Here is a 22793-nt window from a genome sequence, read left to right as displayed (position 1 = left end):
ACTCATCCAGACCGAGTGGCTGTGGTAAATCCAAACCTTGGGAAGCAGAGAGCTATAGGCACAGCCTGTCTTCCATAGTTCTGTAACACAACCTCAACTCAAGTAAAGACAGCAGCAGGACAGCTGCAGCCTGGCTGAAGCAGATCACAGCTCCCTTACAGCTTTGGTGTTCAGGATGATTGGTTGAATTTTATTTTTGAATCAATATTTTAGGTTCAGATAAAACAAACAGGCAAAGAATCAGAGTATACTAATTGTCTTCAGTATAGGCTATTCCTATGATACCTCATGAAAACTATCAAGAGAAGAAAGAAATTTGCTGTTCATAGTATGCACTTCAACATGACTGTGCAAAAAGAAAATCTATGAGCTAGGATCATATTTAAGAGATGGAAGAAGAAGATTATCATGAACTGTCTGGCCTAAATAGCATTGTATAGAATCAACATATCTATTTTTCTTGCCCCCAAACACTTCTCTTGTTTTATGCAGAAATAACGCTATCAGTTTTTCAGTTAGGTGTCAAGGGACTCAGGTTAACAGCTGAGGTTAAGCAATACTGGTTTTTAGTCCTGGCTGGATGCAGTTTTCCATTTTCCTCTTAGCCCTCTATAAAATAAGCTTAGCAAGACCTGTCTTAATTCCACTTCTACTGACAATATTTTTTGCCTGTGTAGTGAGTTTGAAAGAAGTGACAGTAACGTGTCCCACAACTAGAAGTTATTAATCCAGAACTAGAATCCTATATATCTTTAATCAACAAGAACATCCACTATTAGCTCATTAAAATATAACTGGTCTTTATTCACTCATTTATTTTGAAAATGAGATCACTGCATTTCTGAAACATAAGTTATTGAACATAGGCAAGGCTAAAAAGAAAGTTACCTATAATTTGGAAATACAGCTGTCTTTTCATCAGGACAGAGGGTGGTCGGTCATATTTGAGACACAGCAAGTTATCAGCTCATTATAGCTTTAATTCCTTAGAGGTTGAAAAGGAAATAAAAGTGGTGCTGAACTTGAAATGACTGTTATTGCTACTTTATTATTGTAGGTAGGTGGCAGAGTAAGCCTTGTTTTAAACATTTGTTTAAGCCAGCTCTTTTCAAATAGCACTTGTGCCATTGCCCAGATGCTCTGGAAGTAATGGAAAGAGAATGGGAAAAAGAGTGTACTCAGAAAAACATTGCAATCTTTATGTATGTTTCTACTAAGCAAATATCAAAACAACTCTCTTGGCAGTATGCTATGTTTCCTGTCAGATCAGTCATTATTGAACTAACTGAGGTTGTCTCTTCGGGGTAAAATGAGACTGTATGAGACATTCCTGATAAATTTATCTGATGAAACAGTTTCAGGTCTGCTAATGCACTCATTATTGATGCCTTCAATTGTTCATACTACTTGAGAACAATGTCCCTAAAATGCCTTTCTGAATACTAATGCAACTGTTCTTTACAGTCTAAGGCACAATCAGTCATGCCAACTATTGAGGGGTAAGATAGTGTTCCAAGGCAGCAGCCTCTCCTAATCTTCCTGCAGAATGCATTTTGGCTTATTCAGCTGTCCATAAGGTACATGAAAACTTCTGAAGAAAAGTCATTTCAGTTTGCTGTTTTTTTTTATAGTTCCAAAAGGATGATCTGACACAGTATTCCAAAAGTGATAAAAATAAAAGTGTTGCTAAATAACCTGTTTGTCTGCTCACTGCGGAGACAAAAAGGAGAGCCAGCCTGCCAGTATGGTATGGCATACACAGGCCATTATGAATGCTTATTTGACATCTCATAATAAACAGCAAGATTTACAGCATGCTCAGAGATGCCATTTATTTAGACCTTTTTGGACCAAGTGAAAATGCCAGAGTCAAGGGACTTCTCTGAATTCCAAACATTAAGACGCAGCAAAATAAGTCAATGGGAGATGATAGCTTGCCCAGCCTGTAGTACAGAGTAAGCGTCCTCATCAGTTCTTTTGTCATCTTATAGCTACTATGACCTACTTCTACTGAGGTGGAAAGGGGCATACATAGCAAGAGAAATGCTGAAATGGGAATATAACAGAACACGATCACATCAGTAGGAGTATAAGCAAGCAATGTTCACTGAGGAATATGCAGATCATGTTGACATATGAAGACATTCAGTTTTGGACAACCATCTGGGAAGAAAGAAATAAGGATCTGTAGGAAAGAGCAGAAAATTTACAAAGGCAAGGAAGAAACTAGCAAAAAACAAGTGCAGAAAGGGCGGGACAGGAAGTCTGACACTGAGATAGGCTTTGATAATATGAGGAAATACCTGAGCAGGTAATGCAACTAAAATGAAAGGGGGAGGTGGCAGCATTTTCACAACTGCAAAGAAAAACACCAGGTAGCATGGAAAAGCTGAAATGGAAATGGTTTGTGATAGCACAGGCAATGCTCTTCTTAGAGATTGTTTCAAGTATGGAAGCTGAGTTTCCACAATAGGGCTAGGAAGGGCAGGTACAGAATGGAGGATATCCTATAAAAGACCAACAAAACAACATACTGGTGTGTATGGGAGGTGGGGTAAAGAAAGAAGTGGAATAAGCAAAATAACCAGTGCCAACATTCAGGGCAAAATCAGAGTGGGGTTATTTATTGTGACTGCTCTGGAGTGGGGATGGCAGTGCTCCCAGAGATGAGGAGTTCAGCATTTCAGCATTCCTCTGTGCAGCAGACAAATCAAGGGGACACGTGGGGGAGATGCTTGGGAAGGGGAAACAACTGATTCTTGACCACAAGGTGGAAGTCAAGGGCAGGGGAGTCTATTGAGAAGTCAAAATGGGAATCAATAGATTCAATGCAATACACCAAAAAATTGACAATGGGACCCTTACAACAACAACAATTGTTTTGCCATTTGCATGGGTGGTATTAAACTCAAGTGTTCTGATATGCTTAACTAATGCTACCACATCCAACTGGCCTCCTACAACTTAGCAACAAGTGGTACACACACTCTAAAAGCACAACACCCACCAAAATCAAGAGCAGTGTCATATGTGAAGCATAGCAAATCCTGCAGGTGAAAGCAACATTATTACATGTCTAAAACCAACTTTGCCCCATTTATCACCATTTGACATTTTCAGCATAGTAATTACCATTGCACGGAACAAAATCTTGGGCCCAGCAGGCTTTTCCCATAAGAAACTTGGTCAGCTAGTTCAGACTGCTTTTTTTCCTGTCACATCCCTATTAAACGCTCCAGACTGTTTAATGTGATAAAAATGTCTAGACTGTTTTTTGACTGAAAGCTTAAAGAAAAAGAGTTCTTTGCCCTTGGCTAGCAATCCCTTTCTTTGCTCCTTTCCTGGTAAGCACACTAATGTGCATGCTCTACTTCTGCAGACCGCACTTTCTGCACAAGGTAAATATATTTCTGGTATCTTTATAAATCTGCTGAGGTTTTAGTAACAAGCCCAGGAAAGTGTGAAAACTATACACACTATATGTATTTCTGTATAGTGCTGCTTTGCAAGGAAAAATCTGGAGCTTATAATGAAGTGCAAAGGTTGCTGAAGGAAATAAGGTGAAAGAGCACACCACAGTCCAACAAGAAAAGCAAAAACATAGCTGAGGAATCTCTGTAATAACTGATAAAGAACAAGATACTTCGCTAAAACAGGGAATAAAGGTAGAGCACAGGCAAGAGATCCCAGTGGTATGTTAGACAAAGCATTACCAAATGTGAATCAGTGCTTTGAATACTTTATGGTCTCTAGGGGCTCTCAGTCTTTAGCAGCTGCTTATTTTCGTATGACAAAACTTCTGACATAATTATAATCACACTAAACTTAGATGCAAGTACACTATTTATACTAAAAACAACCTCTGTCAGTAAAATTACCCAGCTCAACTAGTGCACATCCTTCATCCCTTTCTTTTTAGGCTCTATAAATCTGCACCTGTGGATGGGACTGTAGTCAAGGAACAGGTGCATCTGATTCTTGTCAGCATGTGCAACTTGCGTGTTGGAAACTAAGCTGCATACCACGGAAAAAGCTTGAGAAGAAACACTATTCCTGGACACTACTTATTGTAGCAGGGTTCCATAGGAAATACAGCTATTGCCAGAAAAAATAATGGATAATGTGATGCAACAGAAACATCACTTTGTCACAGTCGCAAACGGCTCGCCAAATAACATATCAGCATCCTACTTCCCATTTTCCTGTATCCTATTTGTTCCCCAACTAAGTAAACTACCCATTTTTGAAGAGAATTTTCTGTGATACAACTGTGCATGCAAATAAAAAGTTTGGATCAGGAAGGTTGCAGGTTGATTTAATTTTAATCCATTGATTTGGCTTCTAGGTCATTAAATCTTTCCTCTTGTCAGTGCACTTCTGCAATAGCTGTGCCTGCACCATTCCCATTCATGCCAGAGGGCGTTTTGCACTGTTATGGCAGTTCTGAATTAAACCTTTTCTTTGCTCCATATATGGATAGTTTCTCAGAACATCTAAGTGAAATGGCACATGTAGGCAAAAGGGAATAGGGCTCAGCTGGTGTTTCTCTGAAAAGCCATTCTGAGTAACAGTGAGAGAGCTTTGCAAGTTTTTTATGCTGCACAGTTGCTGGAAGCCTCCTGAAGGCAGGCACCCAGTCTGTGTTTACTGAGATTGCTCCCCAGGTTGCCGGGGAGGTGGGTGTTTTGTGATAGGATACAGAAGCAGCAGAGGGAAGAGAGATGCTGTTGCTTCTACTGAAACAAAAGTACAAAATGGCACAGAAGCAGATGGAAAAGATTTTTTAGTAGCATCTTTTCTCCAAAGTCTAGATAACATGGGCTTTTAAAGGTTTAAATAGGAATGTGGTTCAGTGCAATAGGTAAACTAGCATGCATGCAGGTTTGTGTGGAAGAAGTGGAAAGCTCCCTGTGCCCACCTCATAGCCTCCTTTCCTCACACCAGCCTTGACTAAGTACAGTATGTTCGGCCTACCAACATTGCAAAGAGCCAGAGCTAGCTTCATGAGCTATATCCAGTTCATACAGGAGCAGAGTCCTGGCCAGAAGCAGCATAAAGGAGACTGGTAGCACGTGGCCAAGAGAAGAACAGCAATCCTTTCAGTGGCTGCAAGCTGTGATATTGGGCCAGCCAACCTTGTCTAATACACTTTATGTGGAAAGATCTCTGTGAATTTGGGAACTGGTTGATTTTTAGTATGCTTCCTCTCATGACTTTGATTCTTCTACAGCCCATTTTGTCCTGACTAATGTTCTGACCTATTGCTTCTCAAACAAGTTTGCTATTTCTCTAAGTTTTAATTCTGCTTTAATGAGAAATTTACCTGTTTAGAATTTAGTTTCATTACTTGCTTAATGTTATACAAAAAAAAGCAAATCCAGAGTTCACAGCTACTGCTACCTTAGCTGCTAAGTTGAAATCTTTTCAAGAGCTATATTTAAAATAAAATAAAATCCTGTGTGACTAAAGAAGAGACAGCAGGACTGTTCTGCAGAACAAAAAAGGACAAAACTAACTATTTACTGATAGTTTCAAAGTTGATTTTAAAGCTCAGGATAGCAAAAGTCAGGTTGAATACAAGCTCTTGCTAGTGCTGCATGTGATAAGTAGTGAAATGGAACTTTTCTTCAGAAATCCAAATTCATACATGAGATAAGAAGTTATTCAAATATGCAAACCTATCACCATGGCAGGACTATCAGGTTTAGGAAACAAAGGCTGCTCTTCTCAAGCTTCTATGAAATGATAAAATTAAGTAAATCCGACCTCCTTTCCTGTTTAGACTGGGTTCTGATTGGCACCAGATAATGTTACTTTTGACCAATTCTACCTTTCTTAGAGTGAATGGCTTTGTTTTGGATCACAAGGATGAAACAGATACCAGGATAAAACTGCTACAAAATCCAGAACTTGCCTTGTGCCAAAAGGCACAATGACAAATAAGAGCTTCAGATGCACCACCTGTACCCTTATGACTGCATGTACCACAAACAGAACTGAGGAGAACAAAGTCAGTCCAATCAGCAATACCACACTGCAGGGAAAAGCCACCCATCAACTCTGTAGCCGGATCTGTGGCTGAAGTTAAAACACATCAACAGCATTGCTTTACATATGAGAAGTCATAAAAGCTGTTTACTTAATGTTTATAAACTGTTCTTGAAAAACATATGCATATGCTAAATCCTTCAAATTTAAGTAAATGTTAAAGAAGCAAACAAAAAAAATTATAAATGTGCAGATTTTTCTCCCTTTTCCTTATTTATTTATTTGCTCATTGCTATTAAAAGAAAGATCCTTTTTTATTCCTGTATAAAAAGTACAGAGGACTCTCGAGAATGCTATGTCTCAACACAGGGTTTTGACAACACAGAGATGATCTATGGTAAATGAATTCACGTTTCCAGCTGGAATTAGGTGCTTCCCTAGTGGCAACACACTGTTCGAAGTTCAGCTATTTCAGGTACACAAGTTACTAACAGAGACAAAGCAGGTCAGACTTCAGTGGCACGTGCATGTTTAATTCCAGCATTCATTGGGCACATTTATACTGTGCAACATAATATCTAGATATGCAAGTCAGCTCTGAGCCTTCTGGGACGCTAGAAGCCACCTCACTATGCAGATTAATTTAGCCGGCTTCTCAGCCTGCAGAGCTCCATGCTGCTACAGCAAGGCTGCTACCAGTTCATTTAGTGCTTGCCCAGGGTTCCAGGGGATTTCTACCCTTTACAGTATGTAGGACAAACATACCTTCTGTTACAACTCTGTAGTATGAATTCTCTTCTGCAGCACATTGCTTTCAAAACAAGCTGTCAGAAAGGCTGAAAATCTCGTAAATCTTTGAAGCAGAGGTGATTTTAGACAGCAGCAGCATTCTCACAGTCTCTTCATTAACACTTGCCTTTGTTGAAACAACCATTTGCAGTAACTGAATCCTCTACAAATTACTCTGCACTAGCAGTATTGCCATAATATTCATTTTCACAGTCTAGAAACAGTACATGCTCCTTTGTAACACATCAAGACAGTGAAAATTCAGGTCCCTAATAGATTTCTGTCTTCTAACAATTAGCCCTTCCTGTCCGGTGCTTATCTTGTAAGATAAGGTCACTTCAGCAAAGCTTGGGTAAAACCAAAACTCCAGGCTTGTACTCCAGCCTTTAAAATTGCAAGCTCCCGTCAGTGAAAGCACTGTTGAAGGATCAGGTTGAAACTGAAAGCAAAGTCAGGAAACCAAAGGAAAGTCAGCTGTGAGCAAGTGTGCACTGAAAAGGAATGGTGCGCTCAGCTCCTATACCAACTTCTAAGGAATGATCTACAGGAACCCCATAAGGTATCCACAAGTTGTTTCAATACATACAAGCTACCTTCTAGACACAGGCGACAGATCTTCAAGAACATTCTGAATGGCACGTCAAACCTATAAACGATTATAAATGCTAACAATCAATGCATGAAGATGAAACGACACACAGCAGCCTGCGATTATAAACAACATTACAGCGAAGTAGGACAGCCTACAACACCTGTGAGGTACAAAGGATTCAAGCTCGGATTCCTCTGCTGGCAGAAGGCCAACAAATAAGCACCCCATCTGAGACACTGAGTTCCATCACAATTTCCACATTTTCTGCTTTTACCAAAGCCCTCAACCCCCCCCCCCCCCCCCCCAACATGATTAAGCAAAAATCTCTGCATCTATCTTTCATACGGTTGCAAACAAAAATGTAAGAAACCTGACTTAACTCTGAAATACCATTAAGATGAAATAAAAATAAATGAATGCAAACACAAATTTTAATTATTATTACTATTATTTTTCCCCAGTTACTCCCAAGCAGTTTTCAGGGCTTCTTGCAGCTCTGGCTGCATAAAGAGTTTGAAGCTCCAGCAGCAACAGGCATTTCTTATCAGTAAAATGAACTGTGAGGCGTTTTGCACATCCAGAGTGATACAAGCCATCTGAAGCATCATTAGAACTATATTTCAGTCATCTTCTGACAGAGACAGAGGAAGATAAGTTGCTCTCCAACCAAAATGCAAATGAATCTTACAGAAGACAGATTGTTGGTTTAAACATATAGGGAGACCTAGTCAGAAGGACAGACTGATCCAGCTGGATCCAAATTTACTAGCCTGGGAAATCTCTAGATAAAGATTAGCCAATGCAGTTTGGCTATGCAGTTTGGCTGTGATAAACTGCACAGCTCTTAATTCTATGCCACTCAGAATCATTTTTCTACATTTTTAATATAGTGAAAAATTATTTATGGTAGAAAACGGGGCTGTTAAAAACACAGAGATTGAAAAGCAAATGGACATATGCCTTGATGAAGAACAAGATGATCTGGTTTAACATTATTTCCCTCCTCCCTGGGCAGTCCCATCAGCATAATGAAAAGGAATGTATGCCTTACTATCAAGACTTACTAAATTGCACTGTCCATTTTGTTTAATAGGAATGTACTAGAATGTTACTTCAAAATGTACAACATCCTGAAATTTAAGTTGATCTAAACCCAATCCAAATGGAGCATTTTCCTGTACAACTGATAGTCCGTTTTCTTCTTAGCAAGGCATGAAAATAACCACTAATAAAGAATACACAGTGGTAACAGACTTTGCTACAATCAATATTAATCAAGTATAATAAGCAACAAAAGAGAAGAACTGGGAGAAATACTGATGGAATGCACTCCCAGAGATATTACTTATGGAAGGTTTCTGCATACTGTGGACAACAGCAGGACAAACTTGATTAAAAATAATTAATAAGATGACTACAGTCTTAGACCAGTAACACATTCAGTCCATTTTATCATCACAATCTACCTACTTCTTTTATTAGCTAGAGGTCAGTTCCATATCAATCATCTCATTTCTTTATATTTTACAAAAGAAAAAAACATTCACAATTAGAGAATGTAGTTCAGTTAATACACACAGAATCACAGAATTGTAGGGGTTGGAAGCGACCTCTAGAGCTCATCGAGTCCAACACATTCTGAATGCCTTTAAGATGGAAGTTTTCATCACAGTACCTGTTGCGGTTTTGTGACTTTTGTTGTCGGTATTCCACATCAGAACACCACGCAGAACAGTGGCAGTTAAAAAGTTCATGTTCTGGTTTAGTGTTACCATATTCTGGGGCATTTTGGGTTCGGGAAGGGGCATCCCCAGAGGACTCGCGTGGCCTGGGGCCAGCTGGGTCTCGTGGTGAATGCCTCCCTTTTTATTCCTTCGCTTCTTTGTCTCTCCTTTTCTTTCTTTTTTCCAAGAGCCTGTCCCCCCACCACCCCCCCAAGAATGAGCCAAAGCATTATGCTTCTGAACTGAAGGGGATTCAGAAAAGTCAAACACTCCATTTCTCCAGGAAGAGTCAAACAAATTTCACTCTTGGAAGATGTGAAAGATGAATTTCCATCTACAGAGATGTGTGTAAAAACCTACATTGCTCCGAAGGCAACAAGTTCTGCAAACAATCCATTTAAGTACTTCATAGTCTTTTGTCTTGAAAAAGTTCTTCCTGACTTATACATAATCTTTACTTTAAAAGACTTCCTGAGCTCTTACCCTGCCCACCATGCAACACGGATATTTCCTCTTCTGTTTGCAAAATCCTCTAGAATATTTAATGACAACTGTTAACAGACAGTCAATTTTCCAATGATTGTTTTCAGAGACTGAGTTGTCTAAAAGTTAGTCAACTGAAAAAATTATACATTAAAGATGGCTAATGAAAGAGTTAGCTCCTAGCACACTCACTGTTTGCACAATTTAAGACAGGTAGCTTCACTTACCTCATACTTTAATTGCCACTTTATGGAAAAAAACTAATGTTACAAAGGCAATAATGATAATAAAATCAAGCAGAAACTCAGATGCATCAGCAAGCAGCATAGTAGAAATGTAATCCCACACTGCTCGTGGAAGCAGAGGTATTTTTACTTGGTTTGGTGTGCTTCATCAAATCTGCCTACAAGATCTCCAGATGGTTGGCAAAGACAAAAACATTCCCATGGGAGACCTGGGCATCCATCTGGAGGAAAGTCCTCCAAATCCCACTGGCACTGTCCCAAAGTACAATGAATATCTGCCAGTCTGACAGTTGACACCAAAACCAGGCAGGCTTGAGCTTGCAAAGATGTCAAACACCTACTGCACAATACAGCTAACAGAATGTCTCAGGACACAGGCAAGATAACATTGATAACGTCTGTTCTGGTAGAGAGTGAGTAGTCATCATCATGCACTATGTTTGCACAAATGGCAGCAACAGACACCACTAAATTAAGCATAGAGTTGTCATCCAGTGGATCAGTACAGTTTTGCATCTCATGGCCACTGAGGTAACAAACAATTCTGAAGCAAGGCTTAGGGAAAGCTAAAACAAGGGGACAAAACAAGTACTTGCAAGATAATAGCTAAGGATTTTTTAATGACTACATCTACTTTAGAATGTCTGGTGTTTTCAAACTACATTTTTGAATGACAAATATGAAACAAACACTCCAAGAAGTTATATTTTTCTGTTTCTAACTAGATGTCATGCTGGTTTGTTGGTACTGTGCTTCACAAAGTCACACTGTAGACACATAAGAGATGATGAGACAAAAATGATCGCTTAGCAAATGCTTAGCTCTACTCAATAGATATTGTTCCTTAGCAATACTGGAGCACACAAAAGCATTCTCAAATGTGGATTAAGTCAAAAACAAAATGTAGCACTGGAAACAGCTACAGTAACAGCATTTCTAACTGATAATTAAATTAAAAGTAAAAACCCAACTGACAATCTGAATGTGAAGACCTCCTTGTTTCTAGGATAAACAATCCCAGCTTAATCAATCTTTCTTCTTCTATCATACTCTAGTCAGTACCATCACACTTCCTCTGAAGTACTGTGCCCAGCACAGGCTACTGTACTCCAACAAATCCTTACTAGGCTCTCATAGTCACAATCTATTAGGAAACACACCAAGCCAATAATAACCATTCACTCAGAAGCAATGGAAAAGAAGGGGTGCATTAAAAAATAAAATGAATAAATAAACAAGGACAAACAAGAAACAAAACAGAACAGAAAAGAACCCCTCTCCCACACAGTCCCTAGTAACGGACTTGTCAGTTCTCTGACGAAGCCTAGAGAAGCCATGTTCCCTTCAGGCTCTTTGGATAATAAAAACTTAAAAATAAATCTTACAATTTAAGAATTATGGGAAGTTCACAACATTTTAAATGACTTCATCCCTCTTCCCCCTCCCCAAACAGATGCTGCAATTGACAATACCGATTTCTAGTGCGACCCATAATCAGGATAATTCAGATATACAAGCTCAGTCAGAAATGACAAGCCATGCACATTGTGACAGCAAAGATAAGATATCAGCACACACTGTGCTAATGCACAGAAGTGATCCTGAAAAGCCCTATCTCGGTTTATGCAATCCAGTTAAGAATATTTTGCTGAAAGAATATGCCATTATAAGTTTGAAAGAAAACTTCTAGATATTTTTGCTACATAAATACACTATTTTGAAATACTTTTCATTTTATCTTTAGCCTCATTTGGAATTAATTACTGTAGAAATGTGAATGCCCTCAAGCTGCAAATTACCTAGTCTTAGCTTAGTGCCAGACTGCTGCTTTTAACTGCTTGAAAAGAAAACAAACTTAGACCAAGTGTATTTTTCTATACAATTCTTATTATCACACAGCCAAGCCTAAGTTATAGTACTTGCATGGGATTTACCTACAATTTTCCATCCAACTTCAGCCTACCCTAAAAGGATGCAAAGCTGGTGAGACATGAGCTTTTTGAGACAGATCTATATATAGTCCCATCTAAAGAAAGATGTGATTAGTAAGGTTCAACTACAACTTTAATACTATGATATACAAACATCTTTAAAGGGTTAATTATGCCGATTACAACTCATTTCATATGGCAACTGTTTGTGTTTTATTTCATTCCCCTCACCATGTTTATACTTGCATTTACGAGATTGATGCTGCTGAAATAAATTGAAATGGGGCCTTAATCCATGATTTTTTGAAAGACACAACAAAGCATCTCTCTCTGTTTAGAAAATAAAAAAAAAAAGAATAAATGCAATACACTGATCTGCTGAATTTAGAATAACATGTACTTTTATTTTACGTTTACTGTTTCACTGGGAGAAACTGCTACTGTTTGACTATGAAACATAACAAAAATGAAATCAGTACTCTCCATTGGAAATTTTGTTAGCTCTGAAAATCTATATACCAGTCACTGAAATACTGTATGTAATAAGGTGGCAGACAGACAACCAGCAATGTTTAATTAGTTGATCTACAACTTCCTCTTGATTGCCAAGGTCTACAATACCTCCTCATGCCTGTCTGAGGCTCGAGGCATGCTTTTTTATATTCATATTTATTTAGAAGCCATAGAAACGTTAATGAGTTAACACATACTAAAAAATGTTTCTAGGATTAGAACTCAACAAGTGAATAGAAACAGAACCACTCGACCCAATTCCTTTTCCTTAGTTTAAATCTGGACACATCCCAAAATGTTGTGATTTAAATAATTTACACTCAGCCAATCTGCCATTGCATACAAATGCTTTTGAAGGAATTTCAATGGGAAACTGACATGCACTACTACTGTCTGACAGTGGCGTGTGTTTCAAAATAAGCACCATTCAGAACTGAAAATCACAAAAATCACACCTATTTACTAAAGCGACAAAGAACTCTGGTTATTTTTAAAAGCGTAATGAATGTGCAAAAATTGATATTCATATGATTGCCTCGGTTTAATTACTCTCCCAAGAGAATATCAGATGCATAATCAGAGCCAACTATACTGATTCACAATTTAAACAGTTACATAAGATGAAGAGGAAAGCCCTCGTTACAGATGGCAAAATTATACGATGCAGGGAAGGTGACAAATTCAGGTTTACGCAACCTAAAACTATGCGGAATGGCTTTAAACTTGAACTCCTTTTGGAACACTGCCAAGGACCTAGTATCAAGGGATACTTTAGAGCAGCATATTCTGTATGCAAAAGTGCCAGGAGAATATGTTAGGGAAATTAAATCATTCTGTTCCACTATTCAGCACTCATGGAAGCCTGAGCAGAGGCTGGTAATTAGCTAATTTGCATGAATGTGAGAAGAACAGTATTTAAAAGAGTTCCAGCAACATAATCTTTAAGAAGCAAGAGAGCCTGGCCTAACTGGCTAGCTAGCTGAATATCTTGTCATCCTTCTGTCTGTGGCAAGACAAACCACTTTTAGCTGTACAAGGATGGGTGGCTAGACTTCTGAAAATAGCTACATCTATAGTTAAATATGTCGTTTCCTCACAAAGAATCTAATCAGGCTCCCATTTAAGCATACTGCAAAAGCTGGATCAAGAGAAGCAGCGAATCTGACCATCATTCAAAATACTCTGCAGAAAAATAAACACTGTCCTTGTGTTTGTCCAGCTATCTTCAGGACTGTGCCCAGGAAAAGTACCAGGGCAATCACAACTGAACTCAGGAGATCTTCTCCAGGTGCTGCTGAGTAATATGTCTATAAGCAGAACAACTCCGTATATGCAACATGCATTTCAGAAGTAATACTTCTTACAGCTTCATGTCCTGCTTATGAAACACCAACCCAAAAGCTGTTTTCAAAGTTACACAAATATTACATCCATTCTACTATGCAAACATTCATTCTGGAATCTTGACAGTAAGAAACTAACTTTTAATGCTTCAACAACATTTGCAAGCTGGAAAAAAATAAAGGAAGAAATGTTCTGCGTCAATAGAAGCCTCTTCTTCATGGAAATAAATGCCAAAAATAAATATGGAATTCCCTCATGTGGCCCTCGTGCTTTCTTCACTGTTTTCCCATAGACTTCAAAAACTGTAAGTATACATTTGGATTTAAAGTGTTACGGAGCAGAAGGTAAAAACAAAAACCAACCAAACCAAAAACAACAAATAAAAGAACCTACATATTTCTAGTGGGTATTGAGGCTTGTAATTATCTGCATTATGTTCACAGATAATGTCAGTACAGTGAGATGAAGTTAACAGATTTTATCCAGTTTCTTTAACTGAGAATAGCTGAAAAGAAAACAGAAATGCTTTTGGGCACGGAAGCCATATTTTTAGTACTGAAAAAGAAATAGCAAAGTTGAAGCTAAATACAGAATATATTTGAGCTGTTTTTGCCCTTAATCTTCTGCTGGTTTTTCTGACAACATTTGTAGCCACACTTCATAGTGTGGATGAAGCAAGTAATTCTCTCCAGCAAGCATATCAGAGGCACCGAAGAAAGTACTGACTTAACTTCTGGGACCCTTCTATGGTAAATCACAATTCCAAATTGACTGCACGTAATTATTATCAAACAGCAGTAGGAAAAGCAGCTTTCCTCTCACATTCCCAAACTGTGTGTGTATAACATAACCCTTGCTGCCCTCTGCACTTTCCCCAAGATATCTTCATTTTCTGTCTGTTGTGTGGTTCAGGCATCCTCCAGCTCTTCACATACCTCCCACCTAGCTGAATTAGTGGGTTTCACTGTGATTCAGGTCTCCTTGTCTTTACAAACTCTCATATCCATCTCATTTCTTTTTTTCCTTTATCATCATACTATTTCTCTTCTTCAAATACATGTTCCTCGTGTCCTTCAAACTCTGACTATTTCATATATAATATATATGAGAATATAATTTCTTCTCTCCCTCTCTCATCTTTGACTATTCATGAGCCATTAAAAATATACCATGCATAGAGGCTTATCTTACAGGCAAGGCACACAGAGATTCATGTCAGACCTTGTATCAATTGCCAGTTTACCTGCAGGCCCAGAACCACCCCAAGCAACCCTGCTTATACTACAGTAGAAATATTAGGTTGTCATTTTCCAACCCCAGCAGTAGCACAAAGAGGAGAGAGGACAGAGCATGCTCACTGATACAAAATCTTTGGAGATTTGAAATTCAAAAATCATCTTAAAGTCTTAAAGAAGTCCTAAAGAACAGCATGTTGAAATCTTAAACTGTCAAATTAAGTGGATTTTCTGTGGATAAATGCACATCACTGACTTAACGTGACTGACTATTTTATTGAGTATAAACTGTGAGAGTCAGTGTTCATTCTGCAGGTGTCAGAGTATCATCAAGGCTATTACTAAATTATAACTCTTCATTCTTAAGAATAAATAACAGGTAACTTTTGTGACACAGGTAATATTAGAATCTTTAACTCAGTAAATTATTGATCACAGCAGTGAAAAGCCATGTAGTAAACGAACTTGATTACAATGGCATGCAAAATTAACAAAATAAAGATGAGATATTACCTTACAGAGTCCTGTTCTAAAAGGACAAGATGGCCAAAGAGTGTGGGAGAAAAATGCTTGCATGTTGGCTGGGTCAGCGAAGCTCTACACACTGAGGATAAATAAGTAGTCAGCCATGCAGCTACCTGCAGTGTACGCTTACATTTTCTACTTTGATATATGAATGCTGGACTCAAAGGGCACAACATTCATGTCTCTAAAGGGAAATTTTCATCCTTGTATTGAGGGCCACCCATGTGAAACACCCAACTCTAGAAATCCTAGGTCTGTTTCCTACGTAGAACCCCTCCTAACTTCTTCCAACCAACAACTGACATGGCTACAGACTAATGAAGCCTGATGTTCCTTTCTAGTTTATGCATCTGTCTTTTCAATCCTAGTTTTATGGGATTCCTACACACAAATTCCTTGTTGCTACCCAGGGGAAGGAAATTAGTTCATAAAATACAAAAATGAAAAATATCAACACCACACACCAAGAAAGGAACAATAAAAACTCTCACACCTGGTTTTAGGCAGTTTGGCCTGAGGGGAAGGAAGGTTCCTCCTTTCTTTCCTTTATGGTATCAGTGATACAACGGAGGTGCTTCACTCTGTTGTACAGCCCACCAGTAGAGATCTCTACACAAGTCTAGCATTGCCAAAGCCACTGGTACCAAAGGTAAAGAGAGGACAAAAGCTGGTGGTTCAGGCAATGGCAAGGAGGTGGAAATAGACATCTGATTAGTCCTCTCCAAAGCAAACTAATGAAAAGCAGTGATATTAAAAAAGATACTGTGCTGAGCTGCAAGCTTCAGGATTCCTATCTTTGTGTTTGTTGAGCCATGACTTTTTATTTGATTAAATAAACTTTGCATTTGGTCACGTAAACTCAGCATACCAAAACATTGCCAAACATGGTATACCAGTAACAGAACTGAGTGAAAAGACAACGTGTGAAGGGAGGAATGTAGATGGATTGGATACTTGCATATAAAATGTCAATCAATTATGCAACCATCTGCATGACTCAGCAGATGTGAAAAATTATTCTCCTGAAGGAATGTACTTGAAAATAGTCTCCACAGTTTTTCTCTACTCCACACCTCTTCCGTCCATTTACCAAGCACAAACATGCTTCAACACTGCTATGGATTACAGAATATTCCATTAAATCTTCATCTCTCAGAGGAAACAAGACTAGATAGTCTGTAGCTGCTTCACCCAGGCTTCACATCCCACACTGTGCTAGCTCCTGCTATCTAAGTATCAAACTTGTGTACCTGCTATGACCAGACCCACAAAAACACAATAGTTTTATCTCAGAAGAGGTTTTTCCCTTTTTCAGGTCAAGTAATAAACAGTCTTTAACACCCTCAGTAACAGCCAGATACAACTATATTACAGTACCAACAGCCATATGGAACACATTCATACTACACATTTGGGGTCAGACTTTCAAAGTTGCTCAAAATTTAAGACTTCGAGGGAATTTCACTCATTTTTAGGTTCATGAGTGTCTGAATTTCCAAGCACTCAACACCCAGTGAGAATAAACAGTCCTGTTCATATCACTTGTACAGCAAACGGCTGTTTCTCAGTGGACATTATCAAAAGCTGTTCCAGTTTTATTCTTCTCAACAGCACTGCTCCCTAATACCACCAAACATTTCCTGCAAAATAAAGATAGGCTTACTTAGCTTTTCAAAATAATCAATTTGAAAAACTGGGACAGAGAACATGTGGACTGTATTAACAGGTCCCGATCTTTCGGGAGGAGCTGTCAGTTGGTCCATGTGAGAGTAGACCATTCTCCTGCTATGTAATCTCTGCATTTCAGGAATTTAGAGACTGGCCTGGGTGAAGGAAGGCAAGAAAGTCCTTCTCTACTGAACTCAGACATAGAAAGGACCTGAGCTCCAAAACATCAGAAAACTCAGGGCTATAGCTACTCTTAATTTTGATGACTGTAAGTTGCAAATATACTCACAAGGAAACCTCAACATCATGCTTAGTACAAGCTAACTCAGTGCAGGCAGAAAATGCCTGCAGTTCAATAAGGTAATATGGTAATAAACAAAATATTGCACACAAAGAAAACAGCAATGAAAGCTAAAATAGATGGTATAGAAGATGGTACAGAGTCTGAAATCGTCACATACAGCACTGAGGTGAACTGAAGGAAAACAACCACACTGTAGAAGCATTACTTCAGCTGAGAGTCAACACAAATCAAAACCAAATTGCATTCCACCAAGAAAACGTGCTTCACTGTTCCATATGCTCATAAAAATGCAGTAAGACAACACTTCTCGGCTATAACATAATACAGCCTTGCTTTTTAGCAAGCTGCACTCAGGTCTTCCTCTTCTCTGACATCATTAATCTCCATGGAAACCTTAGAATGACTGTTGGAAAGAAATAGGCTCTGTCATCCCAGATAAACTCAAAAGTAGTCCAACAAAAGATCTTATATCTCATTTTTTGGCTGTACATTTTCAGCACTGAGCATAGTTGAAGACTTGCAACTCCTGTTGCCACTATGAAATAAAGCTTTCATTCCTAACAATCACAGCATACACAGGTTGAACCTTTTTTCTAGTTGAGGCCAAGACAAGATTCAGAGTTACTCCTAAAGTACAATGCACGCTGAAAAATCAAACAAAATAAAAACCAACAAAGATGAGTTTGCTTTGAAGGTTGGAAGATGATAAAAACTGGGAGACCAAACTCCTGAAAATCCATTACATATATATGCAGAGCATTACCCTGCTACAAGCAGAGGGCAAGGTAGAGCAAAGAGACCTTTCTAAAAATATTTATTAGTATTCACTTTGGAGGGATCATCAGGGACCTGTCTCTACTAAATGGAGTGCAACCAGATGGGTCATGTTGGCTCTCTTTGCAAACACAGCCAGCCCCCATGACTAACACTCCCAGCACAGGGTCATGGCAGTTACTCAGATTTTTTACCTAGCAAACAGATCCTCTGCAAATGTGTTTTGTGCTGAGTCAAATTGGCAGACCAAGACACATGCAGGAAAACAGCCAGAAAAACTGTTTTCTTGGCAAGAAGCCACATACATAATTTTTTTCTACAAAGAACATATGTATTTGTATGTGTGCAAGCAGTACGTTATACTGAAATAAACAAACTTATTATAGACAAAAACATAGAAAATAATCTTTAAAAAGAGATTTGAGACATGAATAGCTGCAAGTGTTATACTGCACTCAAGTTTACTTCCTTGAATGCAAATAAATCACTCTTATGAATTTCCAGTGATAACGAAATATAAATCATATCAAACCATAAAACATTTCTGTGAGGTGTGAAAGGAAAGACAGTCTGGTAAAAGAAAACAAACCCTAAACTGGTATATTTCTATTTGTTTCATTCATCGTTATCAGTTCAAAGATGCATACAAAGAATTACAGGATTCATGCCTAAAATGAAGTCCCTCCACTTACAGCTGCAAGTACTTAAACATTTCCAGAAAAACACACCCTTAATTCCTTAGATCTGACCTTCCCAAGTTTAACTCTTAGAAGCGCTTACACAATCACAGTTTATTTCAGTTCTAGGCAGTGTATCTGAAGTGTATTTGTCTACTCTCAAATCTAATGAAGTCATAGGGCTCTCTTATATTGCTGATTTTCAGGTACTATAGTAATACAGTAGAAGAGAAATATCTCATGACCAAGTTGTTAATAGGCTCACTAACTCTGGTAACACCACCATTTGGTAATAACATTCAAGGTACTCTATCAAGTCTGTGCATGTTTAAGGTTTTTTGTTTGTTTTGTTTGCTTTTCTTCTTTTTATCTCAGAAATCTGGAAATGTGTGCTAGACAGAACTAGCTCAACTTGATAGTCACACAGGTACCTTTCATTTAACATTCATGTTTTAAATATCAGAACTTATGAGTTCATTTGTTAATAAGTAAGCAGCTAGATAAGATGCTAGAGACCAACTCTGAATAGACAGGTCCACATCAATTTGTAAGCAATTTAAAGCATCGCTCTGATTAGGAGCACTGCTGTTTTATGCGAAAGCAATCTGACAGATTATGGAGGCTTTGATCCCAGGTCTCTGAATGGTGGGATATAATCATTGGTAGCACTTGCCCACATGAAACTTCCAGTTAATCATCAAACAAGCCCTGAGCAGCATGTATAGGGCTACAATTAGATGTATACATTTGACTGGCACAGGTTGCCCAGAGGCTGTAGATGTCCCTCCCCGGAGACATTCAGGGCCAGGCTGGATAGGTCTGTGAACAACCTGGTCTAGAGGGAGGTGTCCCTGCCTATAACAAGGAGCTGAAACTAGATGATCTTAGAGGTTCCTTCCAACTCAAACCATGATATGATTAAGATGTTGCCAGACAGGGATCTTTAACCATTAACTGAGTGTCCACGTGCGAACTTATCCCTTTTTCCAACTAAAAAGTTGGAACCCAGGCACAGGTGCCCAAGGAGGGACAGCAGTGGAATTACAGCCTACATCTCCCCCTGTATCCTTTCCGCTAAGCTTCACTTCATTTTTATGATGGTCTCAAAACCATCAAACCACAGTGGAACATGAGAATGAAAAAACTTCCAGCCAGAAGAATGACTCAGTTAAATTAGACTAGAACTGTAGCAATAAATTGTTGCTTGTGTTTTGCTTGTGTTTTTCTTTTTTCTTTTGCCTAATTCTGCAAATCTGGCCCACCTTCCTTTTCCCTGGCTTCCACCTTCAATAGTAAGAAGTTGTGAGACCTTAATATTCCTACAGCATGAAGGAGAAATTGCTCGTTTCTTTCTTCCTTCTCCCCATGAGGCTTTTATGAAACATTTAGACTTCAGCAGCTCAGAAACAGAACAGAAAACACTGCGATAGCAGAGAACATCAAGTTATGATATACCTGATAAACAGAAAGAAAAGGCAAGGTGGCTTTTTTCTTTTTTTGTAGCAACTGATGTTAGATTTCACAATGGGAGTCCTCAAGCTTTTATTACAAATTGCATGCCTTTGTTCCTCTTGTTACTCATCCTGACCACAATAAAATGCCTCATTCTGGACTCTGAATAATTAACTATAACAAAGAGAAATTTGCGGGAGAAAAAGAAATTCACAAAAGACTACTGAAGATCTAAGCATTTATTAAGGAGATTAAGGACCAAAAGAGGTAACCTCTGACAGAAAGGTGACATACATATCCTTCCTAGATGAAAGCTCCAGCTGTATCAGCAGACAGACATTGCTAGGCAACTCAAACTGAAGCACCAAGGGTATATTCAAAGCAAGGAGTTTGTTAATTGTTGTAAAGCCACAATGCCATTTGATCGTACAAGGACGAGACAAAGGAACAGCTGGAATAAGATGTTTTAAACTCCATATTAAAAAAACAACAACAAACCATCCTTATTGAATACAAGCCCTCATTCCCAATATTTTCAGCAAATTGCTGCACTAAACAGATCTCAGCCACTGTGTGCTCTTGTGCAGCTAAATAGAATAAACTAATACCTGCTGTATTGAGAGAGTCTCACATGCAGGTTTTCACACTTTCAGTCTTGCTGTTACAAAGACCCCATCTGATTCTGAGAAAGTTTCATACAGGCTTCAGACTCACAGAAAAAATTGAAAACCAGCAAGGACAATCATTAAGCTTTATACAGAACATAAATGCAGTTCATTAAGATGAACCTTCACAGGCCACAGAATCATGTTAAAGATCTAGCATTAGACTCAGATGCTACGGCTCATTTTGTTTGCTTTTAGGTAAATACTTATTTATACTCATGTTGCACTTCAATTTAAAAGTAAGCCCAATTGTAACCTAATTATGTTTGGTATTTGAAAGTTTAAATCATTAGGGGCACATTTTCATTTTAGAAAATACACGCACACAAGCATCCATATGCACCAAACAACCCCTGCAGCTCAGCAACAATACAAATGCTTTCTGAACTGAATCTGGACCCTGTTCTACCAAAGCCCAGTACTTCCTTACCCAATTGATTTCTGAACAGCATGTATTCTCGAGCTCATTTGAATGCCAAAAGGGACTTATGTTGCTGTTTGTCATTTGCCATGCTGCTGTCATCTATTTTACCCTTGGGAAAACAACATCCACCCACGATTTCTGAAGCTTGTGTTAGTAATAGTGAGCCCTGCCTGGCATTATCTGTATTTCCAGGAAAGAAAAAAAAAAAAAAAAAAGATCAATTTTTTCAACTATTCTAATCACTGATTTAAACCTTAACAGTAACATAAACAGATTCAGTTTAGGCATTAACAGTGATAGCTGCCTCATATATTATGCCAAAGAGAAAAAAAAAAATAAATAGAGCAATACCACTTGGTATATCCACAGAGAATATGGTGCTGAGAAAACGAGATTAGAGAGAACTGAGTTGTTGGACTTTTCTGCATAGTAATGATGGTAGAGGAAAAGATTCAAATTTTTTCCAGTGCTTACCATGAGATTTGCTTTGGCAATCTAGAACCCGTGGTGATACTCAGTAGATCAGAGCACTTAAGAAGACTGGCCATTCCATAGTGACTGTTAGGCAGTTTATTGCCGATCATCATCCTAACTTCTACAGGAATGTTTAATAAATTAATTAGAGACTATAGGAATGAGCTGCCATGACAAACATATGTATTAAAGAGTGAGATTTTCAAGTTCATCACAGTGAACTGCCTGCAAGAATGGTCACGTTTCCAACAGCAAATCTAAAGGAACTTTAAAACATTCACTACACATCATCTCCTCTAGAGTGAAAAGTTTAGGCATTATACTAAATGCATCCTAAACTGAGCAGGCTGTAATAGCCATGGTAAGGCAGTAACAAATTAAGTAATGCTAACTACAGGCAAGTCCTATGACTGGAGGAAAATAATTCTGTTGGTCTTGTAATCTTGGATAGCTGTTGACCCACATAATGAAAGATAGCATGAAAATGTCTTTCTCGCTGTAGGTCGCCAATCCAGTACTTTTTATTATATTTTACTATTTTATTAGCCTTGCACCTCAGCACCTTCATTAGTTGCCAGTATTGCATGACATTCACTCACAACAATAGAGTTCAAAATTCAGTCACTGAAATGTCCCCTATTTAAAGAGAGGAAGAACTAGATGAAACATCTCCCTCATCTTTCTAATGGCTTGATTTTGTCATGAGAATTACTGAGCTTACTGTAACTCGAACAAAAGCTAGGCAAGTGCCAAACCTATGGTATAGTTTTTTTAAGGTGAGCTGCAATTTGGGAATGCATCTGGAATCCCAACTAGCTGCTTAGGCAGCTTTGCTGTACAGAAACATATGTCTGTGTTTCTATCTGTTACTTCATGAAGTTTCTCTTCATGAGCTGGTCCCCCCACGTGGCCATGACACCTGACACTTTTCTTCACAAACTGAGAAAGCTCTCTTTGTGAAAATAATGATACTACCAGCTGCCTCT

General features: G+C 38.5%; 1 protein-coding gene across 11 annotated transcripts in view; it reads right to left on the bottom strand.

Moving 5' to 3' along the window:
• PLCB4 (phospholipase C beta 4) overlaps positions 1-22793 on the bottom strand; it is a 206327-nt gene that overhangs the window by 95160 nt on the left and 88374 nt on the right. The window lies entirely within an intron of this gene.

The sequence above is a fragment of the Excalfactoria chinensis genome, chromosome 3 (genome assembly GCF_039878825.1).
Source record: "Excalfactoria chinensis isolate bCotChi1 chromosome 3, bCotChi1.hap2, whole genome shotgun sequence".
Classification (NCBI taxonomy): domain Eukaryota; kingdom Metazoa; phylum Chordata; class Aves; order Galliformes; family Phasianidae; genus Excalfactoria; species Excalfactoria chinensis.
The sequence above is the reverse complement of the archived record's forward strand: the minus strand, read 5'-3'. Positions and strand labels throughout refer to the sequence as shown.